The sequence below is a fragment of the Haemaphysalis longicornis genome, unplaced genomic scaffold, assembly GCF_048455015.1.
Source record: "Haemaphysalis longicornis isolate Haplotype H1 unplaced genomic scaffold, Haemaphysalis longicornis Haplotype H1 scaffold_7, whole genome shotgun sequence".
Classification (NCBI taxonomy): Eukaryota; Metazoa; Arthropoda; class Arachnida; order Ixodida; family Ixodidae; genus Haemaphysalis; species Haemaphysalis longicornis.
In genome coordinates, this window is record NW_027526422.1 from 47665556 (window position 1) to 47681384 (window position 15829).

The following is a 15829-nucleotide window of genomic DNA, read 5'->3' on the forward strand; positions in this document are numbered from 1 at the left end:
CGAAGCCGCGCTTTCCGAGCGCGCGATCGATGGCCGCGCGATTCGGGACATGCGGGTTGACGTGGTCGTGGTCGCCGTCATCCTGGGGCGTGTACCACTGCTCGTTTCTCTTTGTGTTTTCTTCTTCATAGAATTGGGGCCCGCATCTATGACACCCGCTCACATTTGGTTCTTTTCGTTGCAACTAATTCTTGATCTCTTTGGTGTCTTTTCGTTTAATATACAAAGCCATGTGCAGGCTCCGTTTACAAGCGCAGTATTGCATCTAAATAAGCTTTGAAATCGGTAATGCAGAGAAAATTTCCCTTTGTGCTCCACCCGGTGTCTTTTTCTTTAGGCTCTAGCTTAATTCCTAGTTATACTGCAGGTAAATTCTATGGAGCGCGCGTATCACAGCCCACGCCACTTCGCCTCCGCGAGAATCGAATCGCGCGCCGGAAAGACCCGGATGTAATTGATGACTACGCACTGTTCTGTGCTACCCCACAATTCATCAGGGGTCTGGAACACCATTCAATCTATTCTTAGTAATTACCGTGCCTCTCACATGTGTCGGTGGACCGCCGCAATATCGCATAGAAACAACGCCGAAACAAAGGATCAGAATTGCACCTGACTCACACGTCTCCAGTGTTTATCCCATAACCGAAGCCTTTAATTTTTAACATCCCTTTGCGGAGAGGACTTCGCTGTCATCACGCTGCTTTCTGCACACGCATGCGCTTGGTGCTGACGTCAGGTTTCACATCCCGATTTTTCGCCTCAGGAAAGGGCTTTGTGCTGTTGACCCGCGAGTGTTGGCCGTTACGAAACTCGAAAAAAAAAAAAAAAAGAAGAGCAATCCACGTGCAGTCTCTTAGAGTCCAAAACAAGACATCGGTTTAGTGCGCTTAGTTTCTTGCAGAGAGAGAGTTCGTTACGCAGCTGGGGAATCTCAGATTGTTGTTGTTGACGCGTTCTTGCTTGGTTAAATTCCTCGTTTTCGGAGGGGGAAAAAAAAAACGTTGAGTATAGACGAAAGCTGACAGCACACTTGGACAACGTGCCTGAAAGAGACAACCGCAATTATTTCGCCAGATGTACACCTTATTTTCGCGTTTTTAATCCATTCAGGACGTGACTTCACGATAAGAGACACCTGCGCAGTTCAGACCGGGTCTCTGAAGCGTTCTGCGCAAAATGGGAACCATTTTGTTTTCTGTGTTTGCCAGCTGCAATTGTCACAGCAGATAACTAGACTGCAAGCTGTTATTATGCCGCTCTGCGAAAATTGTCGGCGAAATTTAGGTTCGCCTTTAATATTTCGAAACTATAAGGTCTCGACTGCAACACATTTCTGCGCAGAATAAGTGGCAGGAAAGCAAGAAAATCCAGGAAATTCCTCTCGTCAGACCCTCGTGCAGGTTTTTTGCGGTGAGCAGAAACTCCATCGATCAAGAGTTCCCCCAGCGCGCACACTTAGGCAGCGAGACTATCTGTCAGATTTAATGCACGCGGAAAAAAATAAACTTTCAGCGGAGAGAAATTAAAGCAAAACAGAGGCACCGCAAGCAGGAAGCAGCTTTCAAACACTTCGCGGAAAGCTATTTTCTTCTGTATTTTATTTTGGTTTCCCTTCTTAACACCTGTGCGTACCAAGCGTAAATTTAACACCACGGAGGTAATGTAAAATTCTAGCTGTCGAGGAAGCTCCCCGACAGCTCGAAACCACGTGGCACTGGAGCCGTATCTGAACATCCTTTTTTCCCCTCCTTTTATTCTTGATGCTTACTTATCTGCGTGCCTCCATTTTCTTTTTAAATGTATACCTGCTTTCTCTACCGCAAAATCTAATATCCGTTCGCCCGCCTTGGTTGTTCCGAAGCCGCGCCGTATAGTGCTTCCCCATTCGGGTATTATAATCAGACACACTTTGCTGATTCAGGATAAGTAAATGTTGGGAGACAGTTATTAATTATGTTTGTTCTCGCGAGCGCGCGGCTCGATAATGGCGTTTCCCGAAGGCATAACCTCAGAGCGTCTGCAGAAACACAGGATGAGTTCCCGGGACGTCGATATAGTCCACGGCGGCCCCTCAAAAAACGGCCGCTTTATGCTGATGAAAGGAGAGTTTCGCGTATTTCCTCGGCGCTGAATGTTTTTTGGCACCATCGATCCCCGCTGAAGATCCTGCGGCGTGGGCATTAAAATGAGAGAAAAAAAACACGCTCTTCGTTGAGTTTACTTTTTTTGCATACGTTTCCTGCGCCGTTAATCTAATAAGGCTTGCCATAATTTTGTGTGGTTCCCAGGTCGAAAGCCGGATTGCGGTATGTTTTCGCTTCCAGTTGGATATTCAAGGAAAATGAGACCTGAGTTCTCAGTAGATAAATAAAATCGACCGATTCAGAACTTTGAAATAGGAAGGCAGCCAGGTTACGAGGGGGCGCTGAGGGTTGTATGGACAATAGCTCAAACGAAACGAAATGGCGTGAACAGGACGTCTAATGCGCGCTGTGACAACAGGTGGTGGCAATGGGCTACCACTATTAGCGGTTCTGAACTGTCCGGGGTGACTCTCTGAACGCCCTCGGTTTGCCCGAGAACTATCCAAGAAAAAGCAGGGGCCCATAATATACCCGGTGAACGCCGGGAGACTGGAGGGAATTTTTAGGGACGTGCGGAGGGGTTAGACAAATTGCGGCCCGAACGACGGATTTGATAGACGAGGCGTTCGCCGAGGGGAAAAAAAGGTTTTGATGATAATGAGGATGACGACCGGAACAAGCCTTCTGCATGTGACCTGCTGTCATGTTTGAAGCGTACTTTTATTTGCCCTCGTTATGAAAACGCCACGTCAACATTTCCCGTAGCGAAGCGTAGCATCATTTCTGGACATATGGGGTTGAATGTGCATAAGGGTCGTTCAGTGCTCCAAACAGCATGCTCGGAGGCAGGAATTCCGATATTCTTTTTGCGTTTTATTGTTAGCACTTCATGAATTCTGTGAGTCAGTCAACTATAGCATATCCCGAGAAAACAGCTAACGATGAAGCACAAACGCACATGTTTAAACGGGTATGTTAATTCTGCGGGGGCATGTACTGCGTACAAGTATGTGAACACTATATACCACTCACAGATGCAGTCGCCACGTTACTCCTCTCATTTACTTGTTCTTTTTTTTCTTTTTTTCGACGCGAAAATGCCGGCACGCGGCGTCCGTATGCATACAGGTTGTTCCACGCTACAAAGCAGTTACCGCAGACTCCCGTTGTTTACGCACCTAGTTTCCATCGGTGTCCCGCGCAAGGCGTTGGATGCTTAGTACGAGCGAAGTTTCGAGAGCTGAACACCGAGCTGGAGCACTTTGTGATTGATTTGATTGATTGTGGGGTTTAACGCGCCGACACAACGCAGGCGATGAGGCGCGCCGTAGTGGAAGGCTCCGGATTAATTTTGACCACCTGGGGATCTTTATCGTGCGCCGAAATCTCGTACACACGGGCGTTTTTGCTTTTCGCCTCCATCAGAAAAGCGGCCGCCGCGGCCGGGAATCGAGCCCGTGACCTCGTGCTCAGCAGCGCAACGCCTTAGCCACTGAGCCACCGCGGCGGGTGGAGCACTTTGTGAGGCTAGCGATTTAAATAAGGCTCCAGAAATATAAAACTTCATCAGACCGCACACGTTATTCTTAGCTAGCATTCGTTGGTGCAAAGCAGTTGGAACTGAACAAATACAGACGGAACACATGTGCTTCTGTCCTTATTTCGTTTAAGTTCAAGCTGCTCTTCACATCTGTTATGTACCAATACCAAGTCGTGCTGATGAAAGTCGTGCAGATTAAAGCTACTCTAGCGTGAATGAACCTTGATCATTCACACTTTAAATCTAGTGCTCATGGCTAGAATTCTGAATAAGAATTCAGGATTGCAAGTATACCCACTGTAAAAATTTGCTTCAGTGAAGGAAAGCCATGATAAATAACTCCGTAATGGACCGAAGTTTATGTGATAAGAATGGCTCTCCACTTTAGCAGTCCTCCTCCGAACATTTAATTTAAAATTTTCGTGTGCACGCTGATTTTTCAGCTGACAAAATATGCTTAGAAGCTGCAATTTTCACAATCGGCGTCATGATAGTCCCAAGCAAGCACCGCGCGCGCCATTACTTTTCGCAGCAAAATCCCCAAAACACTCCTTATTTTAAATCTTGATCTACAAACTGAAGAAGGATTCCCACCCAAAGTGAAATACAAGAACGACAATTTTTTATAAAAACGGGCGATTTTTTTTTTCTTCCCGACGACAAGTTGCTCGCGTCTCGAGAGTTCGGCGCTCATAAATATAGCGTGAAGAGTCGCATGACCGTGTGCAGCGAAGGAATAAGTTATGCGTTCAACAGGAATGCGCGAGACGACCGAAAAATAAAAAAAAATCATAAAAACTACAAAAATACAAGCCGGGCGAGCTTCGCTGGTCGATATCGATTTCGGCGTTACAAACAGAAAGCGGGAATTCGCAGATTTATGGTGCACTAACTAACTGTTTATCGGCACTTGGCCGGCACTTCTCAGTGATCGAAACGTGTTTAAAGGGAATACAAATAAAAAACGGCGGGGTTGGCGGCATGCAAATGCCCTTCGATGGACGGTCGATGGCTAGCTCCACGACCTCGCGGGGCAAGACTTCGTTTTTCGTCGTTTTGTTATCTCGAAAATATATGTAAAAAAATTTCGGTTCGTGACACATAGACTTCCAGACCTACCTCTTTAACTATAGTTTCTCCGATTTCGTCTCCGAAAGTAAGCACCTTTAGTTTTGAAAAGAAAAGGAGAGAGAGACAGAGAGAAGAAAGGGATAAATCGACATGTACGTGAGCGCCAGAAAAAAAAAAACGAAAAAAAAAAAACGCAGAACGCGTTACTTTGAGAGGCAAAAAAAAAAAAATGCAGGGCGCGCACCACACAGGCACGTCAGCAGCGAGTCGTTCGCTATCAGGCTGCCATCTTTCGACGCACGGCCAGCTAGCTGCTCGAATTTGCATGGCGTTTTTTTCAATCCGCAGCATTTATTTTCCACTTTTTCGCCGTCCTACGCACTTCGGAAATGAACGCGCTTGGAAGGTGGCTGCCCTCGGACGTGGAACATGTTTCGAACGCGATTATATCGCGCGGTATAACCTATCCAGAGAGCATTTCTGAAGTAGACGTGAAAAGACGGAAAATAAGACTTGCACGCTGCTTGCGGTGGAGTTCTTCGGGTATCATACCGTTTTGCCCAAACGCAGTCGATCGGAAGTTGCGCCAAAAGAATTAAAGGTTTGTAAGCCCCGCAAGGCAAAGCACTGGAGTTAGGCTCGATTCCCTGCGTTTGAGCGGAAGAAAAGAACGTAATTGTTGGTGCTAATTAGACATGGACGCCACGCGACTGCTGAAAAAAAAAAATTCGTGCAAATGGCAACGCGGCTGGTTTAGAAATCACCAGCACACGGAACTATTCCCCGCGAGTTTTAAATCTCCCAGATAATCCCTAACACTGCTCGATGTCTTAGCCCCAATCATTCGTCGCAATCACATCATGTTTTTGCACTGACTACGCTGATTAATGTATTGCGAGACCTAACGACTCCCCACCCTCCTTTCCCTCTTTCACCATTAACTTCAGTGCGCATATACAGCCTACCGAGCGCAGACTACCGTTTTATTGCACGATTACCGTGTTTCTGTGTCAATCTAGCCAGTTTTCCTTTTTCGTGCTGGATGCTTATTGACATGTACAACGTTCAGAGAAATGCCACCTTCCGTAGCTTGTTTAATAAACGATCCGGAAGAATAGTTTTCTGCTTCGCGAGGTCGTGAAGAGTGTGAAAACACTGACACAGTAACCGTATACGGAAAATAGTGATAATTCAATAGCTATGTGAAAATATTGCAGATCGATAGTGTCACAAGCGGGGAGACAGTGTGCGAAATGACGGGGGCGCTGACAGTCGCCGGTGTAGCCCTTTCAACACATTACAAACGCAGAACACATAAATTTACATTGAATTCCGCCGCGACATAAAATGCGAATGAATTAGTTTGACGACGTGTTCGAAGCTTCGCGCTGAATTCCTTCTTCGAGAAGAAGTCTCTTACTTTTTTTTTTTCACCGGGTGTGTGTGTGCCACTTTGACGAGTGAGGCCAGTCGGCATGACCTCTTCCCCGTAAGGCCGCCGGGATATGCACGAAAGCCCGCGTCCGTGCACGCGGTCGCTTAGACAGATGTGCCGCGTTGAAGCCCTTTTGCGTCGTGTTTTCAACTGCGTCCTGTAGGCAAACCGGACATACCGCTGACGTTGCCAGCGTTATAGCTACCCGCTGTCATCGTCGTCGTCGCGGTAACGTCATCACCGCAATGTCCTCGCCGGAGGAAGTCGGTCGATGCGCGGCGTACACGTCGCCAACCGTCTACCGCGTCGCTGTCACGCCTCGCGCATAAGTAATCGGTGCTTCCTCGAAGCACGTGACCCTTGCTGGATGGAACACCGTTTTCGAAAAAAAAGGACAAACATGGCCGCCGGTATTTTCCCTTCTCTAATTTCTGGCCTCTAGCTGCTTTGACCGGCTGCTTACGAGTGATGCATTCGAACCCTGATATGTCAAACTCGAAGGTGATCGAAGTGTTGTTCGGATAGTCGATAATTTAGCATAAAGAATGAGCAATGTATACAAGAAAATTAATTTTGATGCTCTTTCAACTTGCTATAATAATTCTGAATACCAGCTGGTTCTGCATAAGAAGGCACATTGCTGTTCTCGTCACCAGGAGCAAATAGTACTGAATTCACCATCTCGGAGAGAGAGAGAAAGCACTTTATTTGAGCACTAGTTGGGCTAACGACGAGTGGTGACCAGCGCTTGGAGGGTGCCGGTGACCTGAGCTGCTCGTTCAGCAAGTCCTTGCTGGACTTGAGGGTCCGAGCTGCGTAACGCCACCTCCCAGTGCTCTTCAGAAGAGATGAGAGGGAGTGAGTTGTGGGGGCATTGCCAAATGATATGAGAGACTGTTTCGGGGGCTCCGCAGTCGGGGCATTGGGGAGAAGGAAATATTGATGGATAAATTGCATGTAGTCTCTTGGAAAACGAGAACGAAGTTACCTTTGATTGATCGATGACGCATTAAAGCTAATCATTGGTGACTCGGCAGGGCGGGGTATTTCCCAATCCAAGTTAGCACCCTCGATGACAGCAACGTGTTGGTGGAATGAACGGCCCACGAAAGTTTTGTCGTCTGGGCGGGGCTTTTGTTTGGAGGTTTTAACTTTCACGGCGGCGCACACGCGGCGAGTGCTGGGGCCCAAGCTCGGTGCTTCTGAAGGATACGCAGAATATAACATTTGCGATAGTTTTCTTTTGTTTTTTTTTATATGTTTTTCCGGCTGAAACCCAACAGTGCCCGGTTGAAGCACCATAGAAAAAGCAACGAAATTTGAACTCTCCTCCATGTTCTCCTGTAAAGTTTCAAGTTTCTTCGCTCACTCAATTCTCACCTCGTCCGAGAGAGCAGTGATTTACGTACAGCCAAATCTTTCCGCATCAAAGGAACAACAATTTGCCAATTCGCAGCGCCGAGGTTCGCAGGTCAGAGCATGTTCGCAGTTGCGGAGTGTTTCGCCAACACCTGTCGCAGAACGTAGCAGAACGATGCATCGTCCCTGAAGGCTGAGTGCGGCCGATTCTCGCAGCCTTCCCGCTCTGAGTGCATTTCGCCTTTTTTTTTTATCAGCCTGGGGCACCATATACGAGCTACGCAAATGTGCGAACGATAGCTTGCAGAGAAAAAACCATTAATAATTTGCCCGCAAAACGGCGTCAGGACAGCGCATGTTTTCTGTGTGATGAGGGAAAGAGGGAAAAGAAACGGGACCTGCCCTTCGTAGTTTGCTATTCTATCCAGCCTACAGAAGCGTTACTTGCATATGAAGATTCGTTTATTATAGCGTAAGCAACAGAAAGGGCATGTCGGCAGAATTTTGCGCCGTCGATCCGTGGACACGCAGGGAGAAGGAAGAACAGGGAACGACAGGGCGCGTTTGGAGAGGGGCTCGAGCCGGCGACGGCATTGGCTGCCGTGGCGCTGCGTTCGCTCCCACTGCCTCTGCCCGATGTTCCCGTCGCGCTGCCTCTCCACGCGCCCAATCACCGCTTGCACGCATTGTAAAATTAAGCGCGGCACAAGTGCAGGGCCCAGTACGTGGCTAAGTAGGATGGAATGGGGAATACGGCGACAAAATGCCGATACTTTTGGACCACAACAAGAGCGACTGGCAGACAATGCCGCTGCTAAAGCTAGAAAACCGGATCATTTTAACGGTCAGTCCGCAAAGCACGGTTGGCACGGTGAGTATAAGGGTCGTGCTGGAAACGCCGTGTTGTGGAATTCTAAAGCCCGAGGAAGGCGGGCGCATCGGGCCAAGCCCGAAGTGCGCTATAGAAAGAGAACACGTTCTCACGCTTTCTAAATTATTCACCAATAGATCTTCCATCAATTCTTTCTTATTCTCCTCGACCTGTCTTCCCTTGAAAGTCAATGCCTAGACTAGGGAACGATACTTAAACACGTCTTAACAGCCCGTCACATAGCAAAATTCGCAACCTGGCGTGTAACCGGCTACAAGGGCAGCCTAACCGCAGCCCAGAATTTAAGGTTTGGGTTTTAATTGTAGACAGCCGCATTTTGCAGCTTACAGTGCCAGAGAAAGTTGTGTCCATCGGTAGCTGAGGTGAATTTATCTTGAGGCAAAAGATACAAAAAATGTACGTTAGAATTCTGGAGTTCATCGTTGCCCTTCCGCGGCACGCATCGTACACCCACGTGATGCTGCTTGAGGGGCAACACTATCTAAGCCTAAACACGATTTATACTACGCCATTAAAGGCAGGGAACTATACTTTTGGGGGTATGTGCTGAAGGGAAACCTACGCGCGTGTTCTACGCGAGTTCTATTAGCGACTGAGCGCTCGACTCGACGAAAGTTGAACTCGGCCGAGGGGGTCTCTGCGGCGCATTTTCGGGGGTTAGATTGAACTGGGTTCGAAATGGTAAAGACGTCACCCAATTCAACCCAATCCAATCCAATCCACGAAAACGCGCCCCAGGGCGCCCCTTTTCGGCTTCACTCGACGCGGCAACTTTACAGCGCGCATGTTTGTCTCGGAAGACGGCGGTTTGTCACTACCGGCACCAAACTGGCGAGAGACGAGACATAAATTGCCCTCTAGCTGTGAAGGGAAAACTAAACGCGGCTCTTCGCATTCGTGCAAGCCAGCTGTGTATTGTGTAAACGTGCGCTTTACGCGTTTTTTTTTTTTCTCGTGAGCCGCGGAAACAGCATTGGCGAACAGATGTTCGCTTTGCGTCAACGGTAGGAAACCCCCAGGCTCGCAGCAGCGGATCGAGGTGTCACCTTTTAACGCGGACCTAGGTTATTGATTCGCTTTTTCGCAATTGTGTGAAACCGTCGCCTAAATAAGACCGGTTTTGACGCGGGGAATGGGGGAAAAAAAAAATAGCGCGATTTGCGAATACTAAACGTTTTTCGACCAAATTCCACGAACTAGTAGAGAGGCTATTTTTTGTCGACCTGTGTGGTTTCTGTCCGCGAAGAGACAGACAACAAAGTGCTACGGCAACAGGACAACACATTGTTTGGTCAGTGACCGGAATCAAAAAGTGATTGAGTGGGTATAGAGCAGCGTAAAAAATTGGTACAATCCTGTTTAAGCAAAGCTTACTGCAATGCTATTTTTTCTTTGTTCTCTGCCAGAACTGTAAATAGAAATGGACATAAAAGAAAAGAATCAGTGCAAAAAAAAAAAAAAAAAACCAGACGTTGCATGCAACATGAATCTAAAGAAAACCGGGATACAAAGTTTTTCGGACTATGCATATTATTGTTGTCGATTTTCGCTGAAAACAGGTTCGACAAAAAAAAAAAAAAAAGGCGCATGCCACCAATTTTTGCCACCTGAGCTTTCATTTCGCTTATGTGACTGCAAGCACACGGTAAGCTAGACGATTTATTTATTTATTTATTTATTTATTTATTTATTTATTTATTTATTTATTTATTTATTTCACAGGCACTGTCAACATTTGTTAAAAAAGGCATAGCCTCGGGAGTTGGCAGAACAAATAAAGAATACGTCAAAATAACGAAAGCCATGCACTTTAACGCAATCAACGCTGCAAAAATCAATCTGCAGTCAACACACGCACGCACAAAAATATATCTGTACTATACAGCTTAGCCCAGAGGCATGCTAAGCTGCTTCGCTCAACAGCGTGAGTTTCATTCCAGCAGACTGGGGAAGGCCATTTCGAGAACTCCCGCGCACTTTCAACAACAACAAAAAGAAAACGAAGAAAAACCTGCGCATGTGAGTCAGGTCACGGCCACTAGATGGAAGAGCGCAGTTATTAAGTGGAGTCGTTCTTGCCATGGATTCATCTCTTCTCGAGCTAATCTAGCCACCGTCGGTGCAGTGTTACTTTTACTATACTACAGTGGAGCAGATTTACTCGGCAGCGCCCTTGTATAGGGCCACCTGGGTACTCGGGAAGCGACAGCACCGCTCAGAACTTTTTTGTGCTTTTTCGTTAGAGCATGCGTGGTACACTATTTTGGCGCTCATAAAACATATTTCCCCAACAACTGTCGTCTGGTGAAGTACAGCTTCCATTTGCAAAGTTTTTTTCTTTCTTTCTGAATATTACTGCAATCTTTAGACTTAGGGAGTTTTCGGCCATTCCAGCGCCTTCCTGACGCATTTTCGCGTGCTGGTCGGTGGCGGGACAAAAAAAGAAAGGAAGGAGAACGGGAAGAAAAAGAAGGGAAGAGAAAAGAGGGGACGGTGGTTTTCGTTGCTGTTTCGGCGAAACTGCAATCGCGTTTCCGCTCTATGCCGAAACGCGTCTGCGAAACGACGTATCTACGTATCTCCACTTTCGCTTGCCTTAGCTTCGGCAGGTTCTTTTTTGTTGTAATTTTCACCTTTTCTGCTTACCCTTTCTGTGTCGTGCCCGTACGAAGACAGCCGACCCTGTGCCGAGAAAGATCGAACTGCAGCAGTAAATAAGGCCGGGCCTGTCGTATCATCATTATCATCATCGTCTTCGTCATCGTAATGGTGTAAGCTCAAGGCGGGACGAAGGCGACTTCCACAGATTTTAAAGCGAAGCTTTAGTGTTTACACGAAGGCCTCGTACGCCAATAACCCCTGCAGGAAAGCCAACTTTCTCTGACGGTGATGATGATTGATAGTGGGTGAAGTGAACGAAAAAAAAAAGAAACCCTTTTCGTGGCGGAAATCGAGCCAAATTCCAGTTTTTCCTCTTCTCTCAGTTAGCGCCCATTTCCTGGCCAATCCCCCTGAGTGGGTACGAGCAATTTTTTTTTGGTACCAACCAACCAAATCGAGCCTTTGTTCCTCGCGTTATGAAGCCAGCGTCTATCCGATTGCTCCATTTCGACATGGTCGAAGCGAACGCCAAGCACCAGGTACCGATTGGCGCCGTACACCCCAAACCCAAACGTTAGGCCTACGGAGTGCACACCCGAGAGTCGCTGTGGGTAGTCGAGAAAAGAGGAAAATTGGCGACGATAGCGGCGGAGAAAGATCCGGGAAGAGCACTACTTCTGTTGTCGTCCACTAGCGCTATTTAGACTGCCACTCATTGAGGTGAGCGTGAAGAGGAGTGGTTCTATATCACAAGTTTCTTCGCATTGGTAAATATTTTTCTCCGTACTTATGTCGTAATAGAGGTTACTTCATGTACTTTCATTGGTACACAGATATGACGGAGGTAGACCTCCCGAGATCGTCTTAGGTTGTCCCACTGATCGAAAACAAGAAATCTGTGTGGAAATTCGCACTCGAATCCAAAAAGAACGCAACCAGTTGGCGTATCTCTCTCCTAGCGGAGCTTTGGCGTCATCGCACTTATGTCTTAGTCGGTGTGGTTGAATTTACCGGCATGCTGGATTTTAAGCGATTGAAAGGGCGCCATTCACCTGTCCACCATACTCCCCAGAAAGGAGTAGGGCAACCTGGTTCTATAAACGTTGTAGTCGGGTGCCTCGATTCACGCGCGTCTCTGCCGTGCGGCAGTGCTGGGATCGAGGTACTCGACTTGGAGCAGTGGAACCTTGTAAATTTGAATTAACTTGAGTAAACCTCGAGCGTGTTATCTTGAGAGGAACGAGACGGGAGAGGAACAGCATGAGAGGTGAGTGACAAAAAGAAGGGATGCATTTACTTGCTAGGAGCGCCAGTCGACTATCGTCTTGCGCCGACATTTGCAACGAAAGGAGCAGATACGCGGCCAATTTTTGTTCTTGTTACTTTTTGGATGCATCACAACGTAACCCGGTTCCACCAATACAGTGCAACCCGTATTCTGTCGAAATACGTTCTGTAAATAAAAAAAAATGTACAGCTCAATTCTGTAGGGCACAGTATGCAACAAGGAATTCATGAAGGTGTGAATGTTAGGAAAACAAGAGTAAAGCGCAGAATGGTACAAGTATCACTAGAAAAAAAAAAAGTAGCTTGCATTCCTGCAAAACGAGAAGAGCAAGAAACAGGGGCCATGGGTTCTTTATAATTCCACCGCTGACAGCTCAGCTAAGCAGTGCACTGGGGGAGATTCTTACACCTTCGTTGCATCGTTACAGGTAGATCAAAGCTGTTCAATAAGGGCGCTCACAATTTTAGCTGCATACTATATTTGGGCATTTTCATCTCGCATCGAACGAAAAAGTTGAAATTGTGCTAAACACGAACGGATGGTCACAGCGTTGGTGCGAAATGGGAAGGGGAGGGGTGCTGCCGGTGAGAAATGTCTGCACTTCTCAGTGTCAGAAGTAAAATAAAAACATGGCAGCTGGTCTTCGATGAATCTTCGCGAGATAAATTGTTTGCCCAAGAGGAAACTTTGAGGTCTTTTGTTCAGTTTGTTGGTTGCGTTTCTGTCAACCAATCTTTTGTTGTTCCCTACGTACCAGCTGCGTACACCAGTCATAATTGTTCCGATTGGCAAAAGCAGGAAACCAACACTCAAATGGTTTGTTTGGATCCGAGAAGCTTGTGTGTGACTGTGCATACGTTGCAAAGACTTAGGCGCCTCAGCAATTCATGATTGAAGCACCTACGAAGCATTTAAGCAGGCTTACCGTTGGCTCACAAAGGAGCATGCCATGTTTATCGTTTTTGTTGCATGAATTTTCGCTTGTTATTGCAATGGCATGCCGTGTCTTCCTATGAATTCTCCCAAATCTTCTTCCCACGTCGCTTCGAAAAGCTCTCTCTCACTGGATCGGTGATGTGTTACTTGAGCTGGTGGTTTAGTAAGCTTTTTTCGGCTCAGCGTATTGCATTGCTTCTGCGGAGCAGCAGTGATGAAGTGACTTAAAAAGACGATAAGACGGCAGTTTGCACAGACTCCGTCAAGTCAAGAGTCTCGAATAACATTTTCTTCCTATGCCAATCAATTGTGCGCACGGGACATTCCGCACTCCATAGCAGCAGATGATATTCACCGCGAAACGCATCCGACGCCGTCGAAGGTTTCAAGCGGGAACATAAACGTTCTTCTTTTTTTCTTTTCTTTTTTGCGTGTGTGTGTGTGTCAGCTGGGAGTTCTTTTTTCAAATCATTGTGGCTGCAGGAACTTCTTTTTGTACTCAATTTCCTACTGGAGCGCCAGCAATGGTACCAAAGGGCCTGCGCCGACTGTTATCTCTCGTTTTACGTCGCTCCGAATCGTGAATGTTCAGTTAAAGCTTCTTGTCTCGGATGCCGTGGAATGGCTCTTGAGCAACGTGCCGCCATACGCCTGCGGGGATCTCCGCCGACTCCAGCAATCGGCACTGTATCGGATCGACAGATCCGCGCATTGTACAAACCTGGCCTCACGTCGTCTTCCTTGTTTCCGCGGTGAACACGAGGACGTGGGAATAAGAGCCATCCGTCGCGGTTATCCCCCAGATAGTACTAGGCTCGAACAACAAACGTTCCGCCATCTATATGCTCGTGGACGTCGCCGTTGGGACGACGGCTCGGTGGTGTGGCCGATCGGTCGCCGCCGCGGTCACGCGTGCACGCACTCGCCGTTCCGCGCAAACCGCCGAAACTGGACGAAAAACAAAGCGGTACCCCAGGCTTCACCTTTCTGATCCTTCTCCCGTGGCGCCGGACCCGATTCTGTCTGCGTGTGTAGTGCGCCGTATCTTCCTCTTACCGATGCACGTCGCCGTCATCGCCGTCGTTCTCGATCTCTCAATTTCTTTTTTATTTTCCGCTGTTGTTATTCCATTCTTCTTGTGTCGATTTGAGTCCGAACGGACGCGCAGCGCATGCGAAACGGCCATCGTTCTGTATCGATTTGGCCTTTCGGAAGCATTGTAGCGGCGCTGTCGAAAGCTGGGAGCCGAGGACGACACGTATTAGGAGGGGGCAAGAAAGAAGACAAAAGACGCCGACGAGTGTGTGAGCCGTGGCTTCAACTGAAGCGTTGCATCTATACCGTTCTCGCAACAGCGTTTACCGGGTTGTCGATGTTGCTGCTGTGTCGTGGAAGCGAGAGAAAGCTGTTGGCGTTTCCATTGTCTATAGCGGGTCACAGGCGTATGTACTCGATGCTGGCTGCGCGCCGATCGTCGTGGACACGGAAAGAATTCCAATGCTCGCGATCGCTTTCTGCTCAGACGCGTACGCGAGGGTGTCGAGCGACGGAGGCGTGCGACCCGACGGGGGTCGACGAACCAGTGCCGTCGTGGAGGCGGAAGACGGAGAGAAAATCTTAGCGTGCTTTTTGGTGAAAACATTTTGGCTTCTCCATGCGACGCCACTTTGCGAACTGGGGGTACCCAGGAATTGAAGCCAGCATTTAAGCTCGCCAAGGAAGGCTTAGGGGAAATGCAGTATCATTTATTTTTTGCATGCAAAGGAATTTTTCGTGGTTTTTGAACCCACGACGACAAACGTTAAAATTTAGCCTGCTCTGGTGCGTATTCATAACATCTGCGTCCCAAGGAGACAGAAAAATGCACACGCACACACATACAAAAAATAAAACAGTAAAAGAATATCAAACGAATATTTCCCCGAAGATGAAATAGAAATCTGGAAGGGGAACAAGAACACAAGTACACAACTCTTTCTAACACCAGAAGGCCGTCTTTTCGACCATTCGTCGGTCGCAGCGGGAGGGGCAACGAGTTGAAGCTAAAAGCCTCAAAATAAGGTCTGAAAAATAAAAACTTACACCATCTTCCCGTACGGGAACCCTGAGTAGTATGCGAAGCAGGCATGGGGTCGATTCAACGCCCATTAGTTTTCAGTTCGCCGTTTCCGTGAGGTTGAGGTACGTAGCTACCGTTATATTTACCGTTTGGTTTCCATGGTAACTACCACACTTTTCACTTACCGGAAATACGAAATGGGAAATTGCGTTGACCCCATGGCTGTTTCGCAGGGTTCCCCTACGGGAAGATGGTGTAATTTTATTGGAGGGGGTGGGGGGTGTTAGAGTGGAGAGGCATTATGGAGAGAGAGAGAGAGAGAGAGAGAGAGAGAGAGAGAGAGAGAGAGAGAGAGAGAGAGAGAGAGAGAGAGAGAGAGAGAGAGACGTTGTACGTGGTATGAGTTTGTCTTTATTTAAGCATTATCGTCATCATGTTCAACGTAGGTGACGTCGAGCTGTGGTTGGCGTTCCGCTTTGATTGTGACCGCCTTATGGTCTGTGAAATGTAAAGTCAAGGGCTGTTGTAGTGGATGAACGCTAAAGTTGCTGAAGATGAGGT

The 15829-nt window shown here is 47.6% G+C and overlaps 1 protein-coding gene across 3 annotated transcripts in view; it reads left to right on the forward strand.

Moving 5' to 3' along the window:
* The window catches only part of LOC144145520 (uncharacterized), a gene marked incomplete in the record, with an annotated part of 396732 nt that overhangs the window by 209552 nt on the left and 171351 nt on the right, over positions 1-15829 (forward strand).